The sequence below is a fragment of the Hemitrygon akajei genome, unplaced genomic scaffold (assembly GCF_048418815.1).
Source record: "Hemitrygon akajei unplaced genomic scaffold, sHemAka1.3 Scf000034, whole genome shotgun sequence".
Classification (NCBI taxonomy): Eukaryota; Metazoa; Chordata; class Chondrichthyes; order Myliobatiformes; family Dasyatidae; genus Hemitrygon; species Hemitrygon akajei.
In genome coordinates, this window is record NW_027331920.1 from 1,492,472 (window position 1) to 1,505,762 (window position 13,291).

Here is a 13,291-nt window from a genome sequence, read left to right on the forward strand (position 1 = left end):
ACTCTCACATTTCTGACGTACAGCTGTTATCATTCACAGTGAGGATTGACACACAATATTAAATAAGTACCTCTGCCATGTCCTTTGTCACATTTCTCCTCTTCAGTGTCATTTTCTAGGGTAGTGGTCACCAACCTTTAAAAGCCCAACATCTACTACCTCGGCCTCAGTAAAAGGCGAGATCGACTCCAAATTGATTAGTCACACGCATGCGCACTGGGGCAGAAAAGACCGGAAGTAAAATCCCGCAACCCGGAAGTAGAAATAATGCATAAGAGCCGGGGGTACCCACTCTTTTTTTAGTATCGTGGACCGGTTTAATATTGAGAATATTCTTACGGACCAGCCGACGGGGTGGGGGGGGGGTGTTAAACACGACCTTTGTAATATTGGACACGGCCTACCCTACCACACTGAAGTCTACTGGTTGAGCAGAGGTGTTGTGCTCAAACATTTTCTTTCAATTACGTGCGGAAATTTGGCTATTCATCAATGAGAAAGGGAAGCCAGTGGCAGAGTTCGATGACCCAGACTGGCTTCACGATCTTGCATTTTTGGTGGATATAACAGAGCACTTAAATGTGCTTAATGTTAACATGCAAGGCCCAAACAAACTTGTTACCGAATATTACGACAGCATTTGTGCCTTTCAAATTAAATTAAGCCTGTGGGAGATGCAACCATCCCGGAGCAACCCAGCTCATTTCCCCTCTTTGCAGTCTGTGTGTGTTGCTCATGGTAATAATGACAACATGGACAGCTATAAGGACAAAATATCACGGCTGGAAAGTAAGTTTCAGAATCATTTTCAAATCTTCAGTCAGCTCGAGAAGGAATTCTCACTATTTTGCTTGGCGTTTGCCGTCACCGCAGCATCGGATGTGCCGGAGGAACTCCAAATGGAACTAATTGAAATTCAGTGTAACTCGGCTTTGAAATATAAATTTGAGACTGTGAGTCTGGACTCATTCTATCAATACCTCGGACCGATGTACCCCAAGATGACAGACTTTGCCTCAAAGATCCTTTGCGTGGTCAGGACAAGATATCTCTGTGAGCAGGCATTCTCCATAATGAACATTAACAAATCCAAACTGCGCTCGCAGTTGACACACAAACATCTAAATGACATTACGAAAATCGGAACTGCCCAGAAACTGGTCCCTGATGTTGACAGGCTGGTTAAGACCAACAGATGTCAGGTGTCTGGATAGCAGCAAGTGAAAAATGAGTGACACTGTTTGATGCTCTGCGACATGTAAGCAAAATGCATTATGGAATATTGAGTGTCATAATATTGTGATTCATTCATTTTCTGACTATTATTGTAAGTGTGATCACTTCAATAAAAAAATAGAGGCTAACTGTGTTAATTTTCTGGGTTTGATTGCTGGAAGCAGGCTAATAAAAATTAGGTACATTTTTTACATTTGTACATTTGTACATTTGTTTCGTTAGGTCTACATTTGTGTCTGCTAATGTTCAATTTCAAATGGGTTATTAACGTAAAGGGTGTGGCTCCCAAAACAATCTCAGCCAACGTAGCATCGTTTTTCTCTCTCCCTCAGCACAACTTTCTTGTAGCCTACGACTGTAAGTTAATACCAATCATAAAAATAATGCTTGCTCGGCAATCTTCTTCATGAGAAACGGAATTTGTGAAGTGAAACACTTTGTAGTTATAGCAGAGACTGAGACACATGAGAGCAGGCTGAAAAAATGGAGGCAACGAAAGCTGCGTTCGCACGCGCCCGACTGATCCGGCCCGCATGAAGCTGCATTTTGCCCAATCCGGCCCGTGACCTAAAATGACACCGCTGATCTACTACATCCCCTTTATACTACTTGTAACTCCTCAAGGAATTCCAACAGGTTTGTCAGGCAAGATTTTCCCTTGAGGAAACCATACTGACTTTGTCCTATTTTGTCCTGTGTCACGAAGTATTCCATATGGGCATACTTAACAATTGTCTCCAACATCTTCGAAACCACAGAGGTGAATCTAAGTGGTCTATAATTTCCTTTCTGCTGCCTTCCTCCTTACTAAAAGAGTGCAGCGACAGTTGAAATTTTCAGGTCCTCTGACACGATGCCAGAGACAAATGATGTTTGAAAGATCATTTCAAATGCCTCCAGAATGCCTATTGCTACCTCTTTCAGAACACTAGGGTGCAGTTCATCTGGTCCGGGTGACTTATGTACCTTTAGGTCTTTCAGATTTTTGAGCACCTTCTCCCTTGTAACAGTAACTGCACTCACTTCTCTTCCCTCACACTCTTCAACACCGGGCACAGTGCTAGTGTTTTGCACGGTGAAGACTGGTGCAAAGTACTCATTTAGCTCATCTGCCATCTCTTTGTCCCCCGTTAATGTATATCCAGCCTCATTTTCTAGTGATCCTGTTACCACTCTCATCTCTTTTATTTTATTTACCTACTTGGAAAAAAAACTTCTACTATCCACTTCGATATTGTTTGCTAGCTTGGTTTCAAATTTCATTCTTCTCCTCCCAATGATTATTTTAGTTCCTCTCTGTAGGTATTTAAAGCTTCTGAATCCTCTGTCTTCCTACTAATGTTTGACTTGTTGTAGACCCTCTCGTTTGCCTTTACAATAGCTTGTCTTCCCTTGTCTGCCACAGTTATACTCTTTTGCCATTTGAGTATTTATTTATTTTTAGAATACATCGATCCTGCACCTTCCTCATTTTCCCAGAAGCTGACACCATTTCTGCTCTGTTGTCATCATTGCCAGCATCTTCTTCCAGTTTGCTTTGGCCAATTCCTCTTTCAGACCACTGTAATTTCCTTTACTCCAGTGAAATACTACAACATCAGACTTTACTTTCTCCTTATCAAATTTCAAGTTGAGCTCAGTCATGTTGTGAGCACTGTCTCCTAAGGGTTATTTTACCTAATCACCTCTGGTTCAATACATAACAGCAGCAGGAGACAGGTAGGAGACAGGTGTAGCACTTGTCCCGCTTGCAGGTGTCAGTGCCAGGAGGGAGAGGAGCGAGTGGATAAAGGAGTGACGTAGACAGCGATTCTGAGTGGGCTGGGTGTAGGGAGAGATGTGTTTGGTGGTAGAATCCGGCTGGAGATGGTGAAAGATGTCAGGATAAGTTGGATATAGAGGCTCGTGTTGCGGTAGGTCGGACTTTGGAGATTCACTTGACGATGGGGTCAGTATCAAATTCAGGTTGATTTTACCTTGTAGATTTTAACAGCTTCTTTAATCGTCATGAAGCGGTGCTCTCTGTGTTCCTGTGCATCTCTACGGATCACACAGATAAGTGTCTTGTCCGTTTTACAAAATAGCTTCAGTTCTTCCTCATGTTCCTCGCAGTGAAGTTTTATTTCCTTCCCTTTCGGATTCAGGTTTTGATTTGGAGCTTTTTCAGCCAGATTTGCTAAGGCCCGATTCACCCTGAGGGTGCGGTCAGCAAACACCTCTCAACAATCCGGGCAGGAGTTTCTCTCCTCCCTTTCCCAACACCGTATGATACAAGAGCGACAGAAGTTGTGTCCACACTCCAGTGACACCGGATCGGTGAAGAAATCCAGACAGACGGGACAAATTTCCTCCTTGTTCCAACTGTTGACCTGTCATTTTGAAGCCATGTTAACTCCAGCACTTTCCTGATTCAGAATGCTTTCACTTTCGGGGAGCTGCTGATCCCCTGCACGCTGCAGTGTCGGGCACTGACCGTGGTTTTGCTGGATGTGTTCATTGGGGAAAAATGTGGCTATTTCCATATCAGGGTGGGATCAGAAAAATGTTTAACAGGTGGGAACAGTAAAGAAAACGTAGCCCTGGACTGCCTAAGCCCGGCTGTGAAAAGAGGAGGGTTGGGCTTGTGAAAAAAAAATCAGTGCGACAGAAGCATCAACTGAATCTCCAATGGGCTCATCCCTGGGATCAGAAGGACCATCCCTGGGATCAGAAGGACCATTCCTGGGATCGGAAGGACCATCCCCTGGAAGACGATTGAAGTCGTGGCTGAAAAAAGAAGCCACAGGGCCGATCAACCCAGGCCCTGGATTGGGGTCTCTGGCAAGCTGCTGTTGGCGACCCGTAGACGTGATGGGCTAAAGAAGAAGCAGAACAGAAATGAAGCCGGAGAGAAGAGCCTGGTTCAGTCTGAGGCCGGACTGAAAGGGACAAGTTCTGAAAAGAGAGGCCCAAGAGACTGCACATGCTGGAACCTGCAGTAAGAAACATCATCCTGGAAGAATTGTGGTGAGAAATGTACAGTCGCCCTTCCTGGTCGAGATCCTTCATCTGGAATGTCTCAACCCAAAATGTCGATTGTCCACTTCCCTCCACAGATCGCTGCATTTGCTGCCTGACCCGTTGAGTTCTCGGGAAATAAATAACGAGAACATGAAATAACTGCAGCGGCTGCTGATGGATCTGAAGTGCTCTCACCGCAAAGGCAAACATGTGCTTTAGAAAATAAGAAACAGGAGGATGCACCACCATTCGGAACATGCCTGACCTTTCACCTCAGCGCCACTTTCATGCAAAGTTCCCAACATCGCCGAGACACCAAATTTGCCTTTTCAATTCAGAAACCTTGTGGGGAAAATTCAAAAATATTTACCGCACTCTGGGTGAGAAACTTTCTCCTCATCTCTGTCCTGCTGAGCTGACCTCTGATTTTGAGTCTGGATCCCTGGTTCCAAACCACAGCCGGGAAACATCATTCTTACCGCTTCCTGTCCATATAATCTCTCCAAGGACACCTCCTCATCTTCCTCTTCCCCCAAATCAATCTGGGAAACCTTCTCTTCATTCCCTTCATTCCAAAGACTGACTCTCCGGGAGGGAGACCAGACCTGTACACAGTGTTCCATTGTACGCTCTCACCAGGACCCCATATACCTTCAGAGGAGATCTTTATTCTTGTATTCAAACCTTCCTTCCCATTCAATGCTCTTCATTTAATATTGAACTCAAACAGTGAACAGACACAACACAGCCTCAGCCATGAATTTAAAGGGCAGGTGTTGCAACAGTGTGAGCTTCATACCGGGGGCCACGGAGCAAGCAGGGTGTCACAAAGGGAGGAATGTGGGAGTGTTGTATGTCTGAGCCCAGCTGTGTGTGTTTGTGTATCAGAATCAGGTTTAATATCACCAACATATGTGTGAAATTTGTTGTTTTGTGACAGCAGTACATTGCAACACATAGTAATAAAAAGTATAAATTACAACAAGTATGTACAACATTATATTTAAAAAGTAGTGCAAAAGAGAGGGAAAATACAGAGCAAGTGTTCATGGGCTCGTTGTCCATTCAGAAATCTTATAGCAGAGGGAAAAAAAGCTGTACCTGAAACAGTGAGTGGCTCTTCAGGCCCCTGTACGTCATCCTTGATGGTAGCAATGAGAAGAGGTCATGTCCTGGGTGATGGGAGTCCTTAATGATGGATGTCACCTTTTTGTGGCATCATCTTTTGAATGTGTCCTGGATGCTGTGGAGTCCAGTGCCCATGAAGGAGCTGGCTGAGTTTACAACTTTCTGCAGCATTTTCCGATCCTGTGCAGTGGCCTCTCCATACCGATATATCACCTTTCTCACTTTTCGTTGTTTAACGATGAGCACATTACACATGTGCTGCATTTACTGAAATTATGCAGCGTATTAATTTTAAAAGAAGGACCCAGTGATTTCCCGGCGTAGATGACGTTTAAACTCTTCTCAGGCTTCCAACCGGGTACAGGTGTCTATTTCAATCAACATGCCAATATCAAACTCTGCATCTTCGTCAGGGACGATGCCTGGGCATGTCTAATCGGGGCGGCTGACGGAAATATATATACCACTGGAATAGACATGCCCAGGCATCATCCCCGATGAAGATAGCAGAGTTTGTAATGGAAACATCGGTTAAAATTGATACCTTTACCCGGCTGGAAGCAGGAGAATTTATTATCCTGTTAAAAAATTCATCATCATCGAAATAAGTTCCTTTATCTTATTATAGAAGGGATAGATTTTTCAGAAGCGCTGACTTTTTTGCCTTACACTTCTTGCCATCGTTCTCAGCTCTTAGTTTAGTTTGCTGAGGATTTGCATGTTTGTTTGTACTCCAAGATAAACTGAAATTTTGAAATTATGGTCACTAGTTATTTTTAACTCCTGGAAGAACTCTGAGGATCAGAAATTAAACAGAGTTTCCACAGGAGAAGAAATCAGTCATGATGGGATGGCAGGCAGACTGGAAGGGCCTAATGTTCTAATTTTGCTCCTTTATCTCATGGCCCTTCGGTCTATCAACACGTGCAGCTGTCTGTACGCACTTCAATGTCTTCCCTGTTATTTTTAATAAAGTGTTTTAAACCAGGTTGATACGCCCGGGTTGGCTTTGTGGTGCCTTTCCGAACATACACGGTGGAATATTCAATGTCTCTGGTGATGGGGATGTGTAAATGTGTATATGTTGTTTGTATACCGGATACAGATAGATAATTATGTTTATTTTGTAACAGGATTGTAACTACATTGTGAGGTGCATCATGGTCTAGTGTAGGTGCAGTCTTCAATGAACTTTGTGGATAATTAAAGATGGTGTGTCCTGGTGCCCAATAAATGGGGCTGGTCCCTCTTGCAAAAATGTGAGAGGCTATTTCAGACGTTTTTTCATTGAAGTGCCGAAGGGGAAGTTGAGGTGGGGAACATTCACTCAGGGGGTGAGAGTGTGGAATGGGCTGCCAGCGCAAGTGGTGGATGCGGCTTCGGTTTCCACATTTCAGAGTGATCTGCACAGGTAATGAGGGCTGGGATTTGGGGAGCGACGCATCCGGTCGATGGGTCGAGGCAGCACGGTAGTTTGGCGTCTGATAGGTGGAATGAATGGCCTGTTTTTGGTTCTATAATTCTATGTTCACGGTCAGAAGCAACTCTTTAACGGTGTGTCCCGCATTTCTCTCCCTCACGCTGCTTTGGCCATGGTAAAGCGGGTAGGAATCAGTCACCAACGATTCGTTGTGATTAGGCTATTTTCATTTGTTTGTTTGAAATTTGTGTTTTTGTCATTTAAATATGGCTCGTGGTTCCTACATCACGATGGGAGGGTATCTGCTGATGATCAGTCCTCCCCCCTGAGTGTGGCCAGTCTCACAGGTAACAACAATCGAGCTCATCATTCCAGAAGCTTCTGCGCACTGCGTCACTATACGGACACGGGCCCGGAAGAACCCTGAGGATCAGAAATCAAACAGAATGTGCACAGAAGAAGAAATCAGTCATGGTGGGATGGCAGGCAGACTCGATGGGCCTAATGTTCCCATTGTGATCCTTTCTATCATGGCCTTTCGCTCTATCAACCTGTGCAGCTGCTTTGAGGGAATCCTCCAACGTCCTCACATTCAGAAGTGTTGGAATCTGCCGAGGGAGATGGAGGGTTAATGTAGAACTGGCTCGTCTACGGTGAGGGATGTTTACAGCCTTTCCCCGACCGCTTCAAGTTCAAGTTCCAGTTTGCCGTTATTCAGCCGTACACACGCATACTGGCTGAAACAAAACAATGCCCTGGGTAAATTTCCTACTCTCACTCTCTAAAACCTCCACGACTTTCCTATCAGGAGGAGACCAGAACTGACACAAAACTCTCAGTGTTGTCTAACTAGATAGATAGATAAATAGAACTCAGTAAAAATATGATATGCATCTAAAATCACCCTCTCAAAAAGCATTAATAATAGTTTTTTAAAAGTTCTTAAGTAGTTTACTTAAATACATTGAGTCCTAACCCCGGCACTTTAACCTATCTTACTCCTGGCGGTTGAATTGTAAAGCCGAATGGCATTGGGGAGTATTGATCTCTTCATCCTGTCTGAGGAGCATTGCATCGATAGCAACCTGTCGCTGAAACTGCTTCTCTGTCTCCGGATGGTGCTATGTAGAGGATGTTCAGGGTTTTCCATAATTGACCGTAGCCTACTCAGTGCCCTTCGCTCAGCTACCGATGTTAAACTCTCCAGTACTTTGCCCACGACAGAGCCCGCCTTCCTTACCAGCTTATTAAGACGTGAGGCGTCCCTCTTCTTAATGCTGCCTCCCCAACACGCCACCACAAAGAAGAGGGCGCTCTCCACAACTGACCTATAGAACATCTTCAGCATCTCACTACAAACATTGAATGACGCCAATCTTCTAAGGAAGTACAGTCACATGGCCCTTGACATTAATGTCCCGACTAATGAAGTCCAAAACTCCATACACATTCTTAAACACCCGACCAGCTACATTGTAAGGATGTGATGATGTGGGCAGCGGGGAGAATATCCCTCTAGGTTTGTCAACCTCCTCGTGGATACACTGTATCCCTTCGCTATCCCAACTTTGAGATGGCCCACGTCTTCATTATCCAGGTCCCCCAAGTGTCTTTATTGGGATCTTTCTCCTCGTTAACCCCATTTTAATGTTTGAAGTTACCTGTATGTTCAGCTGGTGGGGTTATTACTGATGGACTGGGAGAGACAACACAGTGCCGCCCTGTCCTGAGGCTTTCTCAAGGGAATCTGCTGTTCGCCCCTCAGACGGGCTGCGTTTAAAGTTGGGATTCTGTGCCTCACCCTCCCGGAGTGTTCTGCCCAACCCCCAACAGTCCTCGGCATTGTTTTACCAAACCTGTCTGTCTGCTTCGACTGCAAGTCCTGACTGTTGCTAGGATACCGGCCTGTGTGTTTGCTTAGTCTGCTTGAGGTATGTAACATAGAAACACAGAAAACCTACAGCTCCATGCAAGCGCTTCGGCCCACAAAGCTGTTCCGAACATGTCCCTACCTTAGAACAACCTAGGCTTACCCACAGCACTCTATTTTTCTAAGCTACATATACCCATCCAGGAGTCTCTTAAAATACCCTATTGTTTCCGCCTCCACCACTGCCGCCAGCAGCCCATTCCAAGCACTCACCACAATCTGCGTAAACAAATTTACCCCTGACATCTCCTCTGTACCTACTTCCAAGCATCTTAAAACTATGCCCTCTCGTGCTAGCCATTTAAGCCCTGGGGAAAAAGCCTCTGACTATCCCCACGATCAATGACTCTCATTATCTTGTTACCTGCCCCGTAACTGGGTGTCTAACCAGCAGAGAAAGAAGAATTCGTTGGAGTCTGGTGGTAACAAACTAAAGGTGTTTATTAATAAAAATAAGCAAAGACCATATCAATAATGCAAATATACATATAAAACAAGTTAGCAGTAACAAACCTAAAAGTGTAGGAATAATAATAATCAATAATAAACAAGCTCTATCGATGTCTAGGGGTAAATAAATTGTCATAGAAAAGTATAAAGTTCAGTTCAGTTCACGAGTGCTGATGTAATTATGGTTGTTGTATTGTAATCGGAGAGAGAGAGAGAGAGAGAGCGAGCGAGCGAGATGTAACAGCTACAGTCAGGCAAACCTTCCTTTGCTTTCTTAATCCGTCGTATCGATGTGGTCATTCAGTTATGACCTCTCCGTCCTTCTGCTAGACCGTTCCTCTGTGGTGGACTCGTCGCTCTGGCATGAGTGGACACACACACACAAGTCCCCACCGGCCCTGTTTTAACACTGTGAGCTTTACTGACCGACCTCCTGGTTCGGTCTCCGAAGCCCCCACCTTTCTTGTGGGTTCCAACACTCAATCAGTGTCCACTGGCGTGTCTGGAGGGTGTCTCTCCAGACCTGTCTTTTATCCCTACTCACGGGGACTCAGCTATCCATCACTCCTGAATGACTGTGTCCATCAAATAAGGCCACTCCTTCAGTCCGCTGAGGAATGTTTATGAGCAAACTATTGTCCTTGCAGCGAAACAGTAAATAATTCAAAAAGGAGTCACAATACGGTTAATCAGCAATTTCCCCCTCTCTCTTACCTGTCGCCGATGTTCTTGCTTGTTTTTCCATCTCTCTTTCTCATGGTCAGCATAGCAACAGTAATAGTTCGTGTTTCTCGGGGGGGGGGGGGATGGTTAACTCTTCACCCCATTGTCCATCAGGTCTGTTCATCACCCATAACAATCTTGTACACCTCCATCAGGTCACCTCTCATCCTCCGTCGCTCCAAGGAGGAAAGGCCATGTTCACTCAACCCTATTCTCATATGCAAAGCTCCCTTTTCATAAGGCATGCTCCCTTTTTAAAGGAAAACGAGAGAATCTGCAGATGCTGGAAGTCCAAGCGACACACACAAAATGCTGGAGGAACTCATCAGGCCAGGCAGCATCTATGGAAAAGAGTGCAGTCGACGTTTTGGGACTTCATTGGTGTATCAACTCCAGTAACACATTCAGTAACAGAAAGAGAAACAAGGAATGACACAACATTGTCGGAAGTCTATGAAATCACCATGCAAGAACGGCCAGCTCACAGGCAGCCCTATGTTTCCAGCGCTCTCAGTGAGATGAGACCAACTGTTGGTAAGTCAAAGAACGCTGATGTGCCTCGTGCCGTGTTTCCCTCTAAACTGTGCACCAGGGCATTAGAAACTCTGCACGAAAGACAGCTGGATACAGTGAAGATGAAGAGTCTCGTCCGGAGCTACGTGTGTTGGCCAGGAATAGGAGATAGATTGAAGACTTGGACAAAAGCTGTTTGGGATGCCACGAAGTTCAAAATGCACCCCTACAGGCACCGTTACGCCTGTGGGAATGGCCGTCTTCATTGTGGATGGATGTGCATATTGACTTTGCTGGGCTTTTCATGGATTCCGTGTTTCTGGCTGCTGTGGATGCTCATTCGAAGTGGCAGAAGGTCATACCAGTGAACTCGATCACTCCGCTCTTCCTCCACTCTGACAACTGCCTTCTCCACAAGTTGCTGATGGTGAACAAATTATGTGTGACAATGGACCAGAAGAGATGTCAGAAGAGTTTAGACTATTCATGCAGGAAAATGGCATCAGATATTTCAAATCAGCTCACCACCACACAGAAATGAATGGGTTTGTTGAAAGTTTTATCCAAACCTCCAAGCATTCAAACAAAACTATGGACAAGGAGGACATTTGTCTGAAGCACAAGGTGAACAGCTTTTTTCTTTTTAGTGCATTGGAACTCAGTCCATGCGACGACAAATCAAACACCTGCAATGATGTTCATGCACAGGAGTCTGAGATCTTGCCGAGACATCCTGAAACCGGATCTATGGAGGAAGTGCAGTTGAGCCAGTTTCCAGCAGATCGGCACGGAACTTCGAGATTGGAGAAAAGGTCCTAGCAGGTGATTACCGAGAGGACCAGTGGATGCTGGAGACCCTGTATGGAGACGGCACGTGGACCAGATATTGGATGCTCAGCTGAAAAACAAATCTGGGTCAATTGCATCCAACAAGACGGACACACTACAGACACTAGACTTACCTCACAATGATGATCATGTCACTAACAGCAATCTGACACCGGCAACCGAGAATGTTGGTGGTTACAGAAAGACTTAACGAAGTAACAGACTAGGTCCTGTTGGCTGAATAAAAAGCTGATGCACAGGTCTAACAGCAAAGCCAGTTCTCTATGACAACAAGTGATACACACTATAATATCATCAGTGAAGTTCCTGAAACTTGGGTGTCGCCACTGCTCCAATCCATGTCTCTACTTCTAGACCTTGCCAGCAGTTTCCCTTCACATTAGCATCTTTTTTTTAAACACTGCAACACAGAACAGGCCATTTAGCCGGTCTGGACCTTGCCGAGCTATTACTCTGCCTGCTCCCACCGATCTGTACTGAACTCTCCCACACATGTAGTCATGCAAAACTCTAGTCAATGTTGAACTTCTGCTGGCAGCTCGTTCCACACATCCACCACACTCTCAGTGAGAATGTTCCCTTAAAATTTTCACCTTTCACCCTTAACCGATCATCTCCACATGTAGTTCACCCAAGCTAACTGGAAAATTTTAGCCACCCTATCTATACCCTCGTAAAATATACACACCTATCAAATCACCTCTCCTTCGAACTTGTAACGTTCTCGCTCGGGTGTGAAGTAACGCCGAGGTAAACGTCGAGATAAACCAGAATCAATGCAAACGAGACCGCAGTAAGATTAACCATTTACTGTTCACTCTTCACATTAACGCATGGTGAAAACTGTTGAAAAACAATACAAGATTGGTACAGTGTTTGTTCCCTTCTAAATATCACATTTACATTGTGAATACTTGCAAAGGTAAACTACGATAACTACATTACATCAAAGTGCAGCATACAGTCAGAATCTAGCTGCTCCATTGGCTGCTTTAGATACACTTCAATACAAACTATCCCGACTCTTTAACTGACGAAAAGGTAAACCTTACCGACCGTCGTTACTTTTAACAGAATCGGCGTTAACATTTTAACTCAAAATACCGATTATCTAATGACTTACAGCGTTGCTTTCACTGTGTCTTTGGTGCATAGAGAGACCCTAGTCAGCGTTATGGTGGCACATGAGAGTGACCCCCACCCTTGCGTGAATCTCAAACCGGTAATTCCCCACAAGACGTGGCGAACCCGGATGTGACGTCATCGCAGCCGCGATGTATTACAGACAAATCAATTGATTTAAACAATCCTAACTTTAACTAAAAAATGCTAACAAATTACTACGCGAAAATATTATAAACTAAATAACTGCCATAAAGGCAGCACACTCCCCGCTTGGCCTTCGTAAGGTCACAATGAACATAATACGAACTTCAGTCTCTAAATCAGTCGTTAGGTAGAAGTAGAATGACTTCTGTAACAGGCCTTTGGTAAATTTTCCCATCGCCTTGGTCGGTAGTTTTCAACTCGACGTCCCTGACATGTCCATCCCTACTAGGGAATGTGGCAGTGATTCTGGCAATTGGCCAGCAGTTGCCGGCGATTTGCTTGTCCTTGAGCAGGACTAAATCTCCAACTTGAAGGTCCCTTCTCCATTGCTTTGTGTACAGGTCCTTATCGGAGAAGTCCCCTGGTGGAGGGGCAGCTCCTGCCTTCTGCGTAAGGAGCATTGATGGCGACAGTATGAAGGGGTTTTCCGGGTCAGAAGACACGGGTAGGAGTGGTCGTGCATTCATAATGGCTGTGACCTCTGCCATTGGTGTGCCCAGTACCTCGTGGGTCGATCGGATGCTTTGCTGCATCTCAGGTCTCCTTTTCGTGGTTTTTTGCAAGGGCGTGAACCGCTTGACTGCCTGCTCTTTGTTGTTTGGCAAGCACTGGCGTGGTTCTCTGAAAGGTAGTGGGGCGACCCCACTATTTGCTTTGTCTCTGAAGACCTTGGTGTCCTCCGTTTTTAAGATGATGGCGTCTTGAGTCGATGG

At 45.1% G+C, this 13,291-nt stretch overlaps 1 long non-coding RNA gene across 1 annotated transcript; it reads right to left on the bottom strand.

Annotated features, from left to right (window-relative positions):
• Nucleotides 1–12,043: 12,043 nt before the first annotated feature.
• On the bottom strand, nt 12,044–12,821 carry LOC140719963 (uncharacterized). The gene is made up of 2 exons (XR_012097064.1): nt 12,373–12,821; nt 12,044–12,092 (listed from the first exon to the last, which is right to left on the bottom strand). It is a non-coding gene; the product is annotated as an uncharacterized lncRNA (long non-coding RNA).
• Nucleotides 12,822–13,291: the final 470 nt, after the last annotated feature.